General features: G+C 44.6%; 1 protein-coding gene across 1 annotated transcript in view; it reads right to left on the bottom strand.

The window, feature by feature from the left end:
* The window catches only part of LOC122810691 (myoferlin-like), a 1,883,765-nt gene that overhangs the window by 859,280 nt on the left and 1,006,411 nt on the right, over positions 1-18,074 (bottom strand). The gene's annotated exons all lie outside the window — the stretch shown is intronic.

The raw sequence follows: 18,074 nt of genomic DNA, 5'->3' as shown, positions 1-18,074 counted from the left end.
CACACAATCACACACTTGAGACTGAACAATATTAGAGCCAACCACAGATAGGGATATAGATAACATGCAACTTACTGAAGAATAGGTAGAGTAGGCAACCTAGAGAATACCAACCAGGCACTAGTCGTACCCGTTCTTCCAGAACGTGGTGGGGGAAGGACGGAGGGGATGTAAGAACAAAGGCGAGATGAACAATTCACATGGAACGTTACGGTAAGAACATAACTTCTTTATGTGAAATTGTTCGATCTCACCGTTTGTTCTTACACACGGGTAGCGTCCTTAGCTCCGTTACCCTGGGTGACTCATGTGGAAGAAAGTTCCTGAGTACAGTGGAACTGACGGACGCCCTGTCCTTGGAGGACCTGTCTACTTTGTAGTAGTATCCAACTGAAGAAGAGCGACATGGGCTAAAGAAGTAAAAATGGCCCTAGTAGAATGAGCCTTAGGCTTGAACAGAAGTGGTTGCTTTGAAGCTGAATACACAAAATTTATGCAGTTCGAAAGCCATTTGGATAATGTCTGTTTTGTTACTGCCATGTCCTTCTTATTATCTGCGAATGAAACAAACAACTGATCCGATTTTCTGTAATCCTTTGTTCTGTCCAGATAAAATCTCAGTTGCCTATGTACATCTAACTTGTGCAGCATGTATTCCAATTTATTTGAATGGTTTTTGAAAAATGTGGGAAGTTCTATAGATTGGTTAATGTTAAACACAGAGCATACCTTCGGGAGAAATGGCGGATTTGTACGCAAGGAGACTCTGTCTGGGTGAAAAACCATGTATGGTGGTCTGACTGACAATGCCTGTAGCTCTGATATTCTACGAGCTGAGGTAACAGCAATGAGGAAGAGGGTCTTCCATGACAAACACTTAAGTGAGCAGGTTGAAGATGGTTCGAATGGTGGCAGCATAAGCTGAGACAACAACAAATTCAAGTTCCATGGAAAAACCGGCTCGCGGATGGGTGGCCGAAGGTGAAAGGTACCCTTCATGAAAGCCCTACAAAGCCTGTGAGACATAACTGTAGAACCCCCTTCACCTACATGGAAGTTCGATATGGCCGCTAATTGCACCCTTATCACAGAAGTAGAGGCCCCTTCGTGAAACAGTGTAGATAAAAATTCCAGGATTTTGTGTATCGGGGCCACCAAGGGATCTAACCCTTGCGCTGATGCCCAGCACGCAAAATGTTTCCATTTGCTTTTGTATAGTTTTCTGGTAGAAGGTTTGTGGGAAGAAACTAGAATGTGCTGTACTGTTGGAGACAAAAACATCGACCTGGCTAAATTGGGAAGTGGAGCAGCCAAGCTGTCAGTTTGAGGGACTGAAGGGATGGATGAGGAACTCCTGACGAGTGAGTCAACAAGTCTGGCACTGGGTCCAGAATCCATGGTTCCTCCATCAGGTGGGCTCGAAGGAAGGGAAACCAGATCTGTCGAGGCCAGAATGGTGCTATGAGTATGATCATCCTTTCCAGATTCCTGGCTTTCTGTAAAAATCTGGGAATCAAAGGGACAGGAGGAAAAGCATACAGGAGACCCAGGGGCCAATCGTGCAACAGTGCATCCCTGGGGGCACCCCCCCGGAGGGGGAAGAAGGGCAAAGTAGCTTCTACATTTGGCATTGAAGGGGGATGCAAAAAGATTGCAGCAAGGCTGCCCCATCTGCGGAAAATCATTTCCGCTACTCGACTGTTCAGGGACCACTTGTGGGGCAACAGGATGGCTCTGCTCAACCTGTCCGCAATGACGTTGGATGACTCTGGGATGTGCGTTGCTATCAGAAGACGACCTGTGGATGCAGCCCATTGCCAAATTCTCAGGACCTCTCTGCATACTGGATAAGATCTGGTTCCACCTTGCTTGTTTATGTACCAGACCACTGACATATTGTCCGTCTGAACTGCCACTGTTCCTAGAGGTAGAGATTCGTGAAAGTGTTGCAATGCTAGGAACACCACTCTCAACTCCAAAACATTGATATTCAGATTGTACTCTATTTTGGACCACTCTCCTTGGACTGTTCTCCCCTGGAAATGCTCCCCCCACCCCATCAGGGAAGAGTCCGTGGTTACTGTGGCTGTAGGGCTGGGTAGTACAAATGGACGATCCATCGTCAGATCCTGGCTGTTTAGCCACCATCGAAGATCCCGCTTGCAAGACTCCGTGATCGAGATGTGGTGTGACAGAGGGAGCTGTTGGAATGACCACTGTGTGAAGAGCAGCCACTGGAGGATCCTCATGTGCATCCTGCCCATAGGAACTGCAATCAGGGTGGCTGACGTCGTGCCTAGAACTTTCAGCACTTGTGCCGCAGAAACTTTTCTGCTCCCAATAAGAATAGCGACCTCGTCTCTGAGGGCTGATACTCTTGTTTGTGTAAGCTTGATCAGCGTTGTGGTAGTATCTAACTCCGCCCCTATGAATGAGATATGCTGTGAGGGCGATAAGGCAGATTTTTTGAAATTGACTGAGATCCCTAAACAGGAACAAAGGCTGATTGTGTATTCCCTGGATTGTACAAGGCGATGCTTGGTGGTGGCGGTGAGGAGCCAGTCATCCAGATACAGAAACACCCAGAATCCTATCCGCCTCAGATGAGACGCCACTACTGCCATGCATTTGGTAAACACCCTAGGGGCTGAGGTGAGACCAAAGGGCAGAGCTCGAAATTGGAAATGACTGGCTCCCAGCCGGAAGCGCAGATGATCCCAGGACGCTTTGGCCATTTTGATGTGGTAGTAAGCATCCCTGAGATCTATAGAGCACATCCAATCATCCTTCTGCAGGAAAGGAAGGATCGACTGTAGCGTGACCATCTGGAATTTTTCCTTCCTTATGAAGGTATTGAGTTTGCTGAGGTCCATAATCGGCCTCCAGTCCCCTGTTTTCTTTGGAACTAAAAAGAACCTTGAGTAAGTTCCAGATCCTATCTGGTCCGCCGGGACTGGTTGGATGACTCTTTTTTTGAGCAGCTTTCTTATTTCTATGGCTGCTTGATCTCGCAGATTGGGAGGAACATCTGGAAATCTCTTTTGTTCGGGGGGCATGGTTATAAATGGGATGTTGTATCCTCTGGTTACTACACTTTTTACCCAGGAATCTGTAGTAAGGTTTAGCCAGGCCTCTGGGTATAAAGCTAAGCTACCCCTGACTGCCTCCAGTGTATGACAGTCGGGCCTCCCCTCAGGAGTGCTGGAAGGGCTTCCCAGGGATGCTATCCCTGTCGCCCTGGTTCTGTGGACCCCCTCTGCCGTCTGGGTGGCATCTTTCATTCCTGCCTCCTCCTCTGCCTCTGGAGGAGGCGTCACTCTGTGTGGACTGGAAAGATCCCAGAGTCTTTCGTAACCACATTTTTCCGCCTCTTTGCCCTTTGGGGTACGGTCTGGTCGGGGCGGAAAAATGGACCCCTACGGCAGACAGGGTCTTACCTTCTTGCTCACACCGATTGAGAGTCTCCTTCACTTTGGGACCAAACAGGGTGGCACCATCAAAGGGGGCATTGGTAAAGGAAGACTTGAAGGCTTCCGCAAAGGAGCAAAGGAACATCCAGGATTGCCTCCGTAGAGCAAGCGCTGAAGCTGCAGCCCTACTCAAACCCTTGGCCGCATACAAGATGAGCCTCATGAACGAGTTTACTACTGAAGTGAGGGTGTTAAGCTGTGCTGTTACCTTTTCGGAGACAGCAGCATCTGTGTTACCCTGGAGAGTATCTCCCAACTCCTTAATGAGATCTCTCTGAAGTCGCGTAAAATGCGTGAGGTAGTTCAGCGAACGCATGGAAAAAGTTGCCGAACTGAAAACGTGCTTCCCATACCTGTCCATAGTCCTGGAATCCTTGTTAGGAGGATGAACGGAGGAAGATGACTCAGACATTTCCTTCTTCGTGGCTGCCGCTACCACCTAGCATCCACTGGGACTCGTTTAGTAAGATAAGTTATGTCTTGGTGGGGCAGTAATATATTTATTTGGCCTCCTAGGGACTGGTTCCACTGTATTGGGAGTCTCCCATGCCCTTTGAGCTATTAGGTTCATTAGCTCATCGAAGGGCGGGGTCACCCAGGAGGTAGAAGATTGAGCCCCAAAGGCCTTCAGCAACACCGATTCATCCTCAGTGGGGGTAAGGGTCTGCCAATCACCCCTCTGTTTCAAGATCTCCAGGATGTCAGCAAACGAGACATCCTCAGAGGGGGACCGTGGGGACCCCTCTGACTCATCCAAATCAGTGTCCGATGTCAATGGTTCTTGCAGAGAATCAATGTGCCTCCTCTTGCACAATTTCTTCCTCCGGACTTCATCAGAGGGGGCATCTGGTGAAGCTTCCGAAGAACACGGAACACCCTCTGGGGCTGGCTGAGGCATTGGGTCTCTACGCTTGGGAGGGATCGCTGGTACAGAAACAGAATGTGGCCCTTTGGGGGAAGGAGAAGACGATTCCGATGAAGTGAATGTCTTTTCAGACAAAACCTTCCTCATGATGTCGAAGGCACCGGAGCCTTGGGTCGAGGATTCCACCGGATTCGAAGAGCACGGTAGTTTCCCCGAGACCGGGACCACGGGCTCTGACCCCGAGGACGGAGCCAAACTAATCTGTGCCGAGGCTCCGAGGGGAAGAGTCGGAACCAAAAGTTCGGTTTGACTCTCGGCCCCGGAACCAAGAAGAGACCGGCGGCTCCGTGACTCCTCGATGGGCTCTCAGGGACTCGAGGTCAGTGGCACCGATCGCACAAAAGTAGGCTTCAGTACCAAGGGATCAGCAATCATCGGATCCTCTTCTCCCGGCTCCGAAGACTCGAAAGGTCTCGAAGGAGGATCTGCTGGACATACAAGGAGGGCTTCCAGTTTAAAAACCAACTGGGACGAAACCGCAATTAGTTTGGACAGAGCTGTATTCTCCATGAGCTTCTGTACCACTCAATCCACGTCAGTATCAGATAACAGCCTGGAAGAACGGGTCGAAGGGGCCGAAGATGTCACCGACCGAAGGATCGAGGGAGGAGGCACCTCTGACACCGGCTCCAAGACCTGAGGCTCGAGAGATAATCGCTCGGTGCTTGGCCCCGAGGTCTGTGGAGCCGGCGACCAAACCTTAGACAAGGTGCTTGGAGCCGATGACCTGGGCTCCGATACCTTCGAAGTCTTTGACCCATTCGAAGACTTAGACACCTGATCAGCCTTCTCCAAGGCTTCTTGAAAGTCAAGCTTTAGTAAGTCTCTTTCCATTAGCTTCCTGTGCCTTTCCAGCATGACCCTTCCACTGAAAGACTGACAAATAGAGGAGTCCTCCTGCAGATGGCGAGGGCCAAGACAGTAGACGCAGGAAACATGATTGTCAGTAATGGACATCTTCTGAACATACTGACATCTTTTGAACCCCGATTTAGCTTTTTCTGCCACAACTAACAGGGAACAAACTTTACCAACAAAGTTAAGCTAACTTACCAACAGTATAAACACTAATTTAACTATGAGTAATTAGTCTAGGTATAAACACTACACTATATAATAAGAGAAGTTAAGTAATCTTAGCAACAGTCAATATAACCACTAATTTAACTGTGAATAACTAGCATGGATATATAGAAAAAACACTGCACACCAATACTACAATGCTAATTATTAGAAAAAACTCTAAGCTTATAAGAGCAACTACTATAGTTGTCAGAGCCCTGACAGGACTAAATAGGCCTAAGCCCTAAGATTATATAAATATATATATATATATATATATATATATATATATATATATATATATATATATATATATATATATATATAAATGCAAACTCCTAAGAGGAAAGAACACACACACACTAACACTATTAATATCAACTAGAAAAAAAAAACAATTTAAACAGCTCTAATATTGAAACTACTGCAAAAAATACAAAAGTTTTAACTGGCCCGAGCTGTCCTCGACGCAATCTGCTGTAGCGGCAAACTAGATCTGAGGGATGGTAGAGGAGGATCATGGGATACAGACTGTGCCTCGAGCTTTCTCTTAGATACAGAGCTTGTGAAGCGGCCGACTCGGAGCCGAGGATCGGCTCCGAACCCCGTGTGTAAGAAAAATGGTTAGATCGAACAATTTCACATAATGTTTTACAGAAGCACAGAAATACAGACACACACACACACGCGTGTTTCTATTAGCAGTATTTTAGCTTCCTTCAGTACCTACTACATGTCCTCAAAAGTGCCTATAAGGTATCAAAATCCTTTCATTCAGGCAGTCAGTTGAACATATTTCATGCTGGGGTGGATCAAATAACCCTAGTCTTGTGTATGGAAATCCAGTCTGTGAAGAAGCTCGTGGAACTTGCCCTTAGCCAGTTTTAAAATAAGGAAGCACCATTATTGCATGGGCCAAAAAACAGTCACCACCATTACCTTTGGGAGCTCTGAACATTTAGAAGAATACTGGATGTCAGTGGAATGGTTTGAAAAGCATAACGAAACATTCATATCCATGGGAATGGGAAAGTATCTGTCTTCCAGGGCTATTTGCAAGGAATCTTGTAACAAAATTTATTTGACAATCTGTTCTAAGAAACGGCAAACAAATCTACCTGAGTTGTTCTCCACAGGGCGATCAGTTCCTGGAAGACTCAAGTGCAGTTTCCATTCATGAAGGTCTGTCCTGGCCCTACTTAGCTTTGCTCTGAGAGAAAGTTTGAAGCTTGAAGAGTCAAATTAAGCTGAGTTGCTACCTCCCAGTCTACCATAGCAAGTCTGCAAAGAGGGTAAGATCTGGTACCCCCCTGTTTGTTTATGTACTACATCACTTCGATGTTGTCTGTGAAAACTTGCAGAGTTCCTGGAGATCAGAAATGATTTAAAGCTTCCAAGGCAATTATAACTGCCATCATCTATTTGATGTTTATATGCTTTTGTCTATCCTGTTTGTTCCACAGACTCTGCTCTTTCACTCCAACTGGACACAGCTCCCCATGCCAGGTCTGAAGCATCTGTTGTGAATTATAGATTTCTGGTTGTGTTATGTATATGAGCCCTAACTATGTAGCTCTAAAATATCCATTCAAATCAGGTAATCCTAAACCACCTTGTTCTAATGGAATGATCAATCTATCCCACTTGACCCTTGCCCTCTTCCCTTCTCAGATAAAATGCTGGAATAGGAGGCAAAAGGGAAAATGGGAGATCTGGATTCCAAGAGAACTGGTATAACCACCATAGAACCTCCCTACTTACAAACCCATGAATTGGGATGTGAAAAGATAAAGGTTGCAGATTCTGAGTCCAGACTGATCTGATGTACCATAACATTTTTCTCATACAAAGTTTAACCAAGGGATTCATAAAAATTATAGAAACAAAATAGCCCAGAATCCTGTGAAATTCCCTGGCAGATAATAAATTTTGATTGGAAAAACTGTTATCTCTCTATTTTGTCTAGAGGAAGAGTAGTTCTTCCCAGGACAGAATCTAACAGACATCCCAGGAAAACTGTACTGTGAGAAAGGATGCAAAAAGATTTCTGTAAGTGCATTTGAAAGCTTCTGAACACTGGCTGAGGACTCTTGACAACTGGAAAAAGAGTTTGGAAATATTAAGACAATCATCCAGATATGAAAAAATGTGAATACCTTGTAGTCTGCAATAAGCAATTATTGAAAACAGGTACTTTGGAAATACCCTTGGAGTAGGAGATAGTCCAAATGTTAAGAAAGATGACTAATAAAAAGAAGTTATGTACTTACCATAATGTTCCATGTGAGTTGTTCATCTCATCTTCATTCTTACAGATGGGTGGGGAGTCGATCGTTGGCTCCAAATCAGCCTACTACAAAGCTTGAGGTCTTCAGATAGCTCGAGGCCAAGTCCCTATCCCATGATGCACCTAGAGTTACCTCAGATCTTGTTTGCTGCATATAATAATACCATATGTCATTCTATCACTCCATAAGATAAAGTTATAGAAGGGTTGAGCAACCAGGAAGAAACCAGCATCTCGGTCTTCGAAAAACCCTGGAGGGGGTAGGAGGGTGGGAAGTAAGAATGAAGGCGAGATGAAAAACTCACATGGAATTTTATGGTAAGTACATAACTTGAAGCTGTTCTATCTCACCATTCATTCTTATAGATGGGTAGTGTCCCAAGCACCATCTATCTCGGGTGGCTCACGAGAGTATGTTTTTCAGACCCAAAGGAGGCCCTGTCAACTCTGTAATGAGTGATAAAGGTATGAAGTCTTGACCAAGTGGCTGCTGCACAAATGTTATCTATAGGAAGTCTGGCAGAAAAGGCAGAGGATGTAGACACTGCTCTGGAGGAGTGAGCTTTAATTTTATGTTGTAAGGGCTTATTAGCAGTTGAATAAGCAAATGTGATACAATCAGATAACCACTTAGACATAGTTGTTTTAGCCACTGGCATACCTTTTCTGGAGTCTGAAAAAGAAACAAAAAGCTGTTCAGATTTTCTAAAATCTTTTGTTCTATCCAAGTAAAATCTGAGCTGTCTATGAACATCAAGTTTGTGCAGCATATATTCTAAATTGTTGGCGTGATTGGGGAAGAAAACTGGCAAATCAATAATTTGATTAAGACTAGCTTCAGTGCAAACTTTAGGCAGGAGGGGTTAGTTCGAAGTGGGAGACTGTCAGCATGGAAAATCAAATAAGGACTTAATGGACAAGGCTTGAAGCTATGACACTCTGCAGGCAAAAGTGATAGTTACTAAAAAGATAGTCTTCCATGACAAAAATCTGAGGTCATATGAGTAGGCTGGTTCAAATGGAGGCAGAATAATGCAAGAAAGCATAACATTTAGAATCCATGGGGTATAGGGAGATTTCACAGGTGGTCTGAGATGAAAGGTCCCTTTGAGAAAGGCTTTGGATAGTTTGTGTGACATAATGTTCAACCTTTCAAACCCAAGGTGAAAATTAGAAATGGCAGCAAGTTGAACACGAACTGTTGTTGCTGCAGCTCCTTTGCTGAAAATCATAGTCAAGAACTCTAAAATGGAGGCCATAGGTTGTTGTTTTGAGAGGCCCATATAGAAAATGTTTTCCATTTGCTAAGGTATAGCTTCCTAGTAGAGGATTTATGAGAAGATATGAGAATTTGCTTTGTCTCATTAGAAAGGTTATGGAACCTGGCTATGATGGGAATTGAAGCAGCCAAGCTGTCAGTTTCAGGGACTGAAGAGAGGGATGAAGTTCCCCCGACGAGTGCATCAGAAGATCTGGAACTGGGTCCAGAATCCAAGTGTCCTCCAAAAGATGAAGTTGAAGGAAGGAGAACCAAATCTGACGAGGCCAACGAGGGGCTATTAAAATGATAGTCCTTCCAGGGCTTTTGCTTTCTGTAGTACCTTGGATATCAGTGGGATTGGTGGGAATGCATAGAGGAGACCCGGAGGCCAATCATGTACAAGTGCATCCCTTGGGGCTTCTCCCAGAGGGGGAATCATGGCAAAGTAGCTTCTGCATTTCGTGTTCATGTTGCTGGCGAAAAGGTTGCAGCCGGGCTGGCCCCACATGTGGAATATCCAGACTGCTATTTCTTTCTTGAGGGACCACTAGTGAGGCAACAGATTTGCTCTGCTCAGCTTGTCTGCTATCATGGTGGATTTCCCCAGGATGTGCATTGCTAAAAGAAAGCGCTGGGTGGATATAGCCCACTGCCATACTTTTAGGGCTTAGCAACAAAGGAGGTAGTACCTGGTTCCTCCTTGTTTGCTCAAGTACCAGACCACTGACATGTTATCTGTCTGAATCGCAATTGTACCCAGAGGAAGAGAATCCTGGAAGCACTGCATTTCTAAAAGTACTGCTCTCATCTCTAGGACATTGATATGCAGATGTGTCTCTTGATCGGTCCATGTGCCTTGGGCTGTTCTTAGCTGAAAATGCCCCCCCCCATCCTATCAGGGAAGCGTCCGTGGTCACTGTGGATGCTGGTGAGGATAGGATAAAAGGATGACCTATCGTGACATGAAGAGAGGTCAACCACCACTGAAGATCCTTTTTGCACAAGTTTGTGATCATTATAAGTTTAGACATTGGGAGCTCTTAGTAGGACCATTGAGTGAACAACAGCCATTGCAGAATCCGCATGTGAATGCGACCAAGCGGTATGGCCAATATTGCAACTGCCATCATGCCTAACAATTTTAGTGCTTCCGATGCTGGAGCCTTGTTTTTGGATATCAGATTGCCGACCTGCTGACAGAGTAGTAAGACTCTTTCCACTGGAAGTCTCAACATGGTGTCCAATTCTGCTCTGATAAAATGGCATGTTGCAATGACGACAAGGCAGATTTTTCTGAGTTTATTGTAATGCCCAGCTGACTGCAGAGTGAAAGAGTGGTGTCCCTGGCTTGAATGAGTTGATGCCTGGTGGTGGTGGTGAGAAGCCAATTGTCTAGGTACAGAAAGACCTGGAAACCTAAACATCTCAGGTGAGCCGTGACCACTGATATGCATTTGGTGAACACTCTGGGGGCTGTAGTGAGACCAAAGGGCACGTCTCTAAACTGGTAATGATTGGTTACCAGCCAGAAGCGCACATGATCCCTGGATGGTCTGGCCATTTTTATGTGGTAGTACACATCCTGGAGATCTATAGAGCACATCCAATTGTCTTTCCCTAAAAAGGAAAGTATCGACTGAATCGTGACCATCCAAAACTTCTCTTTCTTGACAGATTTGTTTAGTCTGCTGAGGTCCAATATAGGTCTCCGGTCCCCTGTCTTTTTGGAAACTAAGAAGAATCTTTAATAAGTTCCGGATCCTATCTGGTCTGCTGGGACTGGTTGGATGACTCTTTTTGTTAGCAACGATCGGACCTCTATTGTTACCTGTTCCCTGTAACTGGGTGGAACGTCTGGGATTTTCCTTGTCAGTGGAGGGGGTGTGGCGAAAGGAATGAAATATCCTCTGGAAATGATACTTTGTACCTAGCTGTCATTTGTTATTTTGAGCCAGGTGTCTGGATACAAAGATAAGCGACCCCCAACTGCCTCAAGAGTAGGACAGTTGGGCCTCCTTTCAGGAGTGCTGGTAGGGCTTCCCAAAGACGTGATCACTTTCGCCCTGATTTTGAGGACCCCCTCTGCCGCAAGGGTGGCATCTTCCATTATTGCCCCCTCCTCTGCCCCTGAAGGGGGGTTCACCACGTGTGTCCTGAAAGGCTCCTTGGGCTTTTCAGAACCACATCTTCCCTCCCCCTATGACCCTTGGGGTAGGGTCCGGTAGGGGTGAAAAAACGGACTCCGACAGCAGACAGAATTTTTCCTTCCTGCTCACTCCTGGTCAAAGTTTCCTTAACTTTGGGCCCGAAAAGGGAAGAGCCATCAAAAGGGGTATTTACAAAGGATGACTTGAAGGGCTCTGCGAAGGAACACAAGCGCATCCAGGAGTGTCTCCTAAGAGCAATTCCTATACCCGCTGCCCTGCTCGTTCCATCAGCTGCATACGAAATGAGAAGCATGGACGAGTTAACTATGGATTTGAGGGTAGCAAGCTGGGAGGCAACTTTACTGAAGCTCCTGCAGCTACTGTACCCTGAAGAGTATCTCCCAGCTCTTTAAGGAGATCTCTTTGCAATCTAGTAAAATAGGTTACATAGTTGAGTGAACGCAGTGAAAAGTCTGTACAACAATATGAAGGTTTTCACCTTCTCCCTCATATACTGCTAGTGCATACACATACAAAAATGCATGCTCTCTTTCAATGGCCTCTGACCCAGCTAGGTTTAGTAAAATGAAAGCCCCGGTGCATGCATGTTAATCAGAATAAGCAACTTGTATAAAAATATCATACGCTTGCTCAAATATTCTTCAGTTCTCTGCAATATTCCGATCACACACCAATGGTGATGGCTTTTGAAATCCGTCTGCCATATTAACACATGCCAGTGAAGGGTTTTGCAAATATGCATGAACACACATGCATACATATATGCCAAAAACTTGTGCCAGTACTTGTAACTATGCCCAATAGCACAACAAGCCTCTGAATAACCGAACTTTGTGAAATAAGTCTCTTGGGCACTGTAATACTCTTGGAAATTACTGTACTGTAAGAAATTACCTCTTATAAGTGTAAGAAACATTCCAAAATAACTGCATTGTGCGAATAAACTGGGCAGAAGAAGTTCAGAGTAAAAAATATTTTGAAGTAACCGCACTTTGCGAATAAACACTACACAGCAAACTTTCCCCAGAATGGCAGCACTTTGCTAAATAACTCTTTACAGTGCAAGAAACACTTTGTAATGGTGGCACTTTGTGAATAGACACACCAAGCAGACACACCAAGCACAAGAAACATTTCAAAATGGCTGCATTTTGACTAAACTTTATGAAATAGTTGCACTTTGCACACAAATAAACTATTCGGGATAAATGCACAGTAATAAGCACACACTGTAAGCACTTTTACACACTTTGAGATACTTTGAATAACTAGTTATGCTCTGAATACAATACAAAGTAGTAGTTATGGCAAAACACAGTACTTTTCCAAAAAACATGCAGTTGTCTTGCTTTATTTATGCTTAATGTGCCCTTTTTGCCCTTATTATATTCGTTTTGTTCATTTAATCTCTTTTCATGCCCATTGTACTTTTCTTGTGCCTGTTTTACTTTAAACATGCTCGTTTTACAATTCCAAGGTAATTCTAAACCCCTTTATGTGCTTTTCTGATAATCGTTTTATCAAATTTATTAATTTTAAACATTTTGCTTAATTAATAAACCTTCTGTGCCTCTCGCTTGTTTAATAATGCAGTTTGTGCCCTTGCAATGCTGTTTTATCTTTTTTTTTTTTTATAAAGTAAACATTTCATGCAAGTTTTCATTACCTTTGGTTGTAATCTAGCCCCTTTTTGTGCTCGTTTCTCTTAGTTTACCTTCACTGTTTACTCTGCACCGTGTAGCTCGGAATATCAGTCTCTGGAATTTCGGTTCTAACACCATGTCACTCATCTAGTCAGGATACAATAGACAAGACTTTGTGGGTTCTGTTCAAGCAGCTTTATTATGTACAAACACATCAGGAGTGAGGCTTAATAACTTTAACTTAGATAAACTTACAAACAAGCTAGCTATTACACTCATACATGCTCACTCTCAAAATGGCACTAAAGCTAGCACGTACTTGCTATTTATATGCATGTGCTGACCTTGAAATGCTTCTTAAAGATACAGCACATACACACTATTCTACAGTAGAGTTATTTTCACTTAGATGGAAATTTATAATGGACCTTAATTGTAGAAAAGCTAACCCCTTCACTGAAAATTGAAGCTAAAAAGTCAAGTATATCTAGTACAGGAGCAGAAAGGGGGTCCAGATCCCTGTTTAGGGCCCAGAATAAACATTTCTTCCATTTACTTTTGTACATGTTTCTAGTAGAAGCTTTTTGAGAAGATAAAATATGACAGATGACAGACCTGGGATAACAGGACTGTCTAGCAATCAATGAAATTGGAGAAAGCATGTGGTCAGTTTGAGCCCTATTCTGTCTGGATAAGTAATCCCTGTTGGGTAAGACAGGAGGTCTGGAGTGTGATCCAGTGTCCAGTGCAAAAGAACAAGATGTGGTCAGAGGAAGTGGAAACAACTATGACAAGGCCAAAATGGGGCAATAAGGATAACTGTGCTCTTCAACCAGAATGCCTTCTGTAGAAATTTGTGAATGACCGTTATCGGTGGAAAAGCATAAAGGAGACCAAAGGGCCAATCATGGACTACAGCATCTCTCGGTGACTCCTACATTGGAGGAATGAGGGCAAAGAACCTGCTGAACTTGTTGTTGAGGATAGAAGGAAATAGGATGCAGCAAGGTCAGCCCCATTGATGGAGAATCCTCTCCATTACTTTGGGCACTGACAGACCACTCATGAGGCATCAAGACTAACCTGCTTAGTTTGTCTGCAATCACTCTGGTTTTCCACAGAATGTGCTTTACTATTAGAAAGTGACCAGGAGAGATCACCACCTGCCACACTCTCATTGTTTCTCAACAAAGTGGGTAAAACTTGGTTTCTCCCTGTTTGTTGATACACCAGAACACTGACATATTGTCCTTCTGAATAGCAATTGTCTCAGAGGGGAGAATGTCTTGAAAGTCCTGCATCACTAGCAGGACTGCGCTCATTTCTAGGGTGTTGATATGCTTTTTGGCCTCTTCAGGGGACCATGTATCTTGGACTGTATTTCCCAAGTAATGTATCCCCAGCCTAGTTGGGAGGCATCTGTAGTCACCCTGGCCATGAGCAGGGGAAGAAAAAATTGACAGCCTTCAGAGGGTCTGTTTGACTGAATCCACCAAAGAAGATATCGCTTGCATCCTTCTGTGATCTTGACTGGGACGGTTAAAGGATGCTGAAGAATAGACCACTAGGCTGACAGAGTCCATTGAAGAATTTGCATGTAAAACCTGGTTAGAGGAATGAGGGTAATTGCAGCTGCCATGGATCCCAAGGCTTGTAAAATTAGTTGTGCTGGAAGAGAAGAATGTTGTACTACTTTCCTGATCTGAGATATGAGTCTCTGGATTTAAGCTGGAGGCAGTGAGAGGCTATCTGATGACTGATTCCAGACAACCACCTATAAACTCCAGACTTTGTGTAGGTGCCAGTTGTGATTTTTTGTAATTGACTGTGATGCCTAGATAGAGGCACAACTGGAGCAAGAAGTCCCTTGCCTGCAAGAGTAGAAGTCTGGCTGCAGCAGTTAGGAACCATTCATCTAGGTATGGAAACACTCAGAATCTTATAGGTTCATAGGTTGGAACTAGGCTTTTGGCCCTAGGGCCTATACAAGCCTAGCCATAACAATTCCCTGGCTATTTCTTCCCACAGTATTTACTTCCCTGGACTTCTGTCTAACAGGGAGACAGATGTGATCCCCGGGGTGAATTTCCTATCTCCCATCCAGTCGTCAAGGTTACTTTTGAAGAGGGCCAAAGAGGCACTCTGCTTGACATGTATGGGCAATCTATTCCAGAGTCTGGGGAGTCTCTGGGCCAGGAACCTATCCCTCCAGCATGTTTTGTTCATTGTGATGACAAGGTTTAGATCCCTGGAGCGTGTGGTTCTGAGGAATTGTGATTTCTTTAAGTGTAGCATGTCCAACAGCTCTGGGTTTGACATGGCCTTGTATGTTAAGCAGAGATCACCTCTGAGTAGACGATATGTGACAGAGTATAGCTGGATATTTTTAGATGGTCAGCATAGGGCATTTGCTTTAGGCCTGTGATTCTTTTAGTGAGGTATTTCTGCGACCCTTCCAATTGTTGCAGATGTCTTGAGAGGTACATACCAAACAGGGTGTTGTATTCTATAATGGGTCTAATGAGGAATTAGTAAAGTGGGACAATGACCTCCTTTTTTCTGGTAGAAAAGCCCTTAGTGATGAGGTGTGACACAAAGAAGGATTTCCTGACTGTTGTGGCAATGTGGTTATCAAAGGTGAGACCACTGTCCACCTATGTCCCTAAGTCTCTTATCACACTTTCGGTGTTTAGTGTACTGCCACCTATGTGGCAATTCACGGGCACATGTTTTTTCCCAAAGGGGATAACTATACATTTCTTGGCAGTGAGCTTGAGCCCAAGGCTCTGGCACCAAGCATCTGTGGCCCTTCTGGAGAATATCCACATAATTTGGGGATTCAATAATGGCTCCCAGTTTGCAGCCACCTGCGAACTTTGTTAGCCAGAGTCCCTTAGTTTTGGCCTGTACTTCACAGAAGTAGATACCAAACAAGAGCAGTCCCAGGACTGAACCCTGAGGTACTCCACTTGCCACTTGTCTGGAGCTGGATTTGGAGTCGGCTACTTTTACAGTGTGGGTTCCATCAGTAATCCAGTTGGCAACCCATTGAGTGACGTAGGGATTAATGCCCAGCTTAGTAAGTTTATCTATGATTCCAGAGTGGGAGATTGTGTTGAAGGCCTTGGCGAGGTCCAGATAGGCTGTGTGGACCGTCTTACCCTCGTCCACAGCTTTGGAGACTGATTCGAAGAAGTCAATCACATTCAAGAGATAAGATCGTCCCTTCACGAATCTAAACTGGGAGGGGTCCAGTGTTTGAAGGTTGCCAGTGCCTTTGTTTATAAGTTTCATGATAATATGTTCCATGGCCTTGCAGATCAGGCTTGGCAGACTGATGGGGCAGTAGTTACCAGGATCCAAGGTGGATCCCCCTTGTGGAGTGGAATAACTGTAGCTGTGTGCCACTCAGTGGGCAAGAAGCCTGATGTAAGGCTATAATTAAACATGGCACTTAGGTGAGGTGCCAGTTCATTTTGTAGTTCATGTAGTACACAGCCTGGGATGTCATCTGGTCCCATGGATGCTGTATTCTTAGCTTTGGATAGTGCGGTATTTACCTGTGTGGCTTTTATTACCGGAATTTGGCAATCTTTTGATATTGAGATGGGCCCTTTAGGGGGTGAGGGGGGTAAGGGGGGTGACGTTGGCACTGAATCGATCCGCCAGGATATTGCCAATATCCTTGGGATCAGTATATTTAATGCCATTGTGTTGTAGCTCAGAGCAGATCTGAGGATTGCCATTTAAATTCTTGACATAGCTATAGAATGCCTTGTGATTGTCTTTGGAATCTTTGCCAATTTTATTTTCATAACTAGCTTTGGAGGATTTTATGAGAGATTTCAGCTTCTTACTGAGGCTGGTAAGGGAGTTTTTTGCATCCTGGGATTTTCTTCTTTTCTGCAACAGTTTCTTCCTTTTGTTGTAAAGTTTGTTTATGGCAGGGTCCACCAGATTGGCTTCCTTTTTTTGGAGGAGAGCATCTTGGTTCTATTTGGGATGGCAAGTAGATGTGCTCGTACAGTGCCTTAGTGTAGAATTCAGCAGTTGAAATTTCAGTTCCCGTCTGCATGTGTGTCATGAAGGTGGTCACCTCTGACTTGAGTAGCATAAATTTGGCTTTGGAGAAGTTTTTTTACAGAGATTTCATTACTGGGGGGTGGGGGAGGGATGTGGATGTCAAGGGTGATTAGCTTATGGTCAGACCTGACCAACGAGGGGGTGACAATAGGTGTGGAGCTCCGATTTCTCATGTTGGTAATGACCAGGTCTAGGATACTGGAGCCCTTTGTGGGACTATGGATTAGTTGATCCAGGGCATTGGAATTTATGAATTCCAAGAACCATTGGGCAAAGGTGTTGGTACACGAGTAGTTTTCCCAGTTAAAGTCAGGGTAGTTGATATCACCCAGTATTAGGGTGTTTGGTTCTATCTTAATATTTTACAGTATGTTTAGAAAGGTGTAGTGAGAATCTTGTGGCATGGTGGGGGATCTGTAGCAAGCTACAATTTGGATTGCAGTCTTACCTAGTGTTAGTTGCACCTGGAGAATTTCAGACGCATTGTGTTGGGCAACTAGCCTAGTGGTGTGAATATCCTTGGTGAATATGGACACTCCTCCACCTTTAGTGCTTCAGTCCTGGTTTGGTGGCCAAAAAGTGTGGTAAGAGTTGTAGCCTGGTATTGCAGGGGTGCTCTCTGGAGCCTTGAACCAGGTCTCAGTTACTGCACAGATATCAATGTTCTCCATTTTTAGGGGTGCCTCGAAAGAGTACATTTTGAGGTTTAGACTTCTAGCATTGAGTAGCATTACCTTCAGATTTTGCATGCTTGTACCTGTTACGGTGGTGCTTTTGTCCTTTGAACTTTGCCTAAAAAAGGCACTATAGAGGTGGCAAGAGCCTTAGCCAGTAACCTGAATCCCAGGGGTGACAGGTGCAGACCATCTCTGGCAAAGCATCATGGTCTGTTGATCATGTCGTCCCAGGCAAACAGATACTGGATCCCCTTTGAATGACACCAGAAACTTAGCCAATTGTTGAAGTCAATCATTTTGTCCTAATACTGTGGTATCATTCTGGGCGAAGGCAGGATGCTACTCAGGGCTAGGGTCATACCTGCCTGGGCCACATGATCCGAGAGCTCTTCCATGTCTCTTTTCATGTAGTCCAGGGAGGTATGTCTCAAGTCATTCACTCCAACATGGACAATGACTGAGTCATATTTGTACTTGTTGTGGAGTGACTTGACTGCA

This window comes from Protopterus annectens, chromosome 9.part0, assembly GCF_019279795.1.
Source record: "Protopterus annectens isolate FY-2018-M chromosome 9.part0, PAN1.0, whole genome shotgun sequence".
NCBI lineage: Eukaryota > Metazoa > Chordata > Ceratodontiformes > Protopteridae > Protopterus > Protopterus annectens.
Note: the sequence above shows the minus strand (reverse complement) of the source record. Positions and strands in the feature narration are given on the sequence as shown.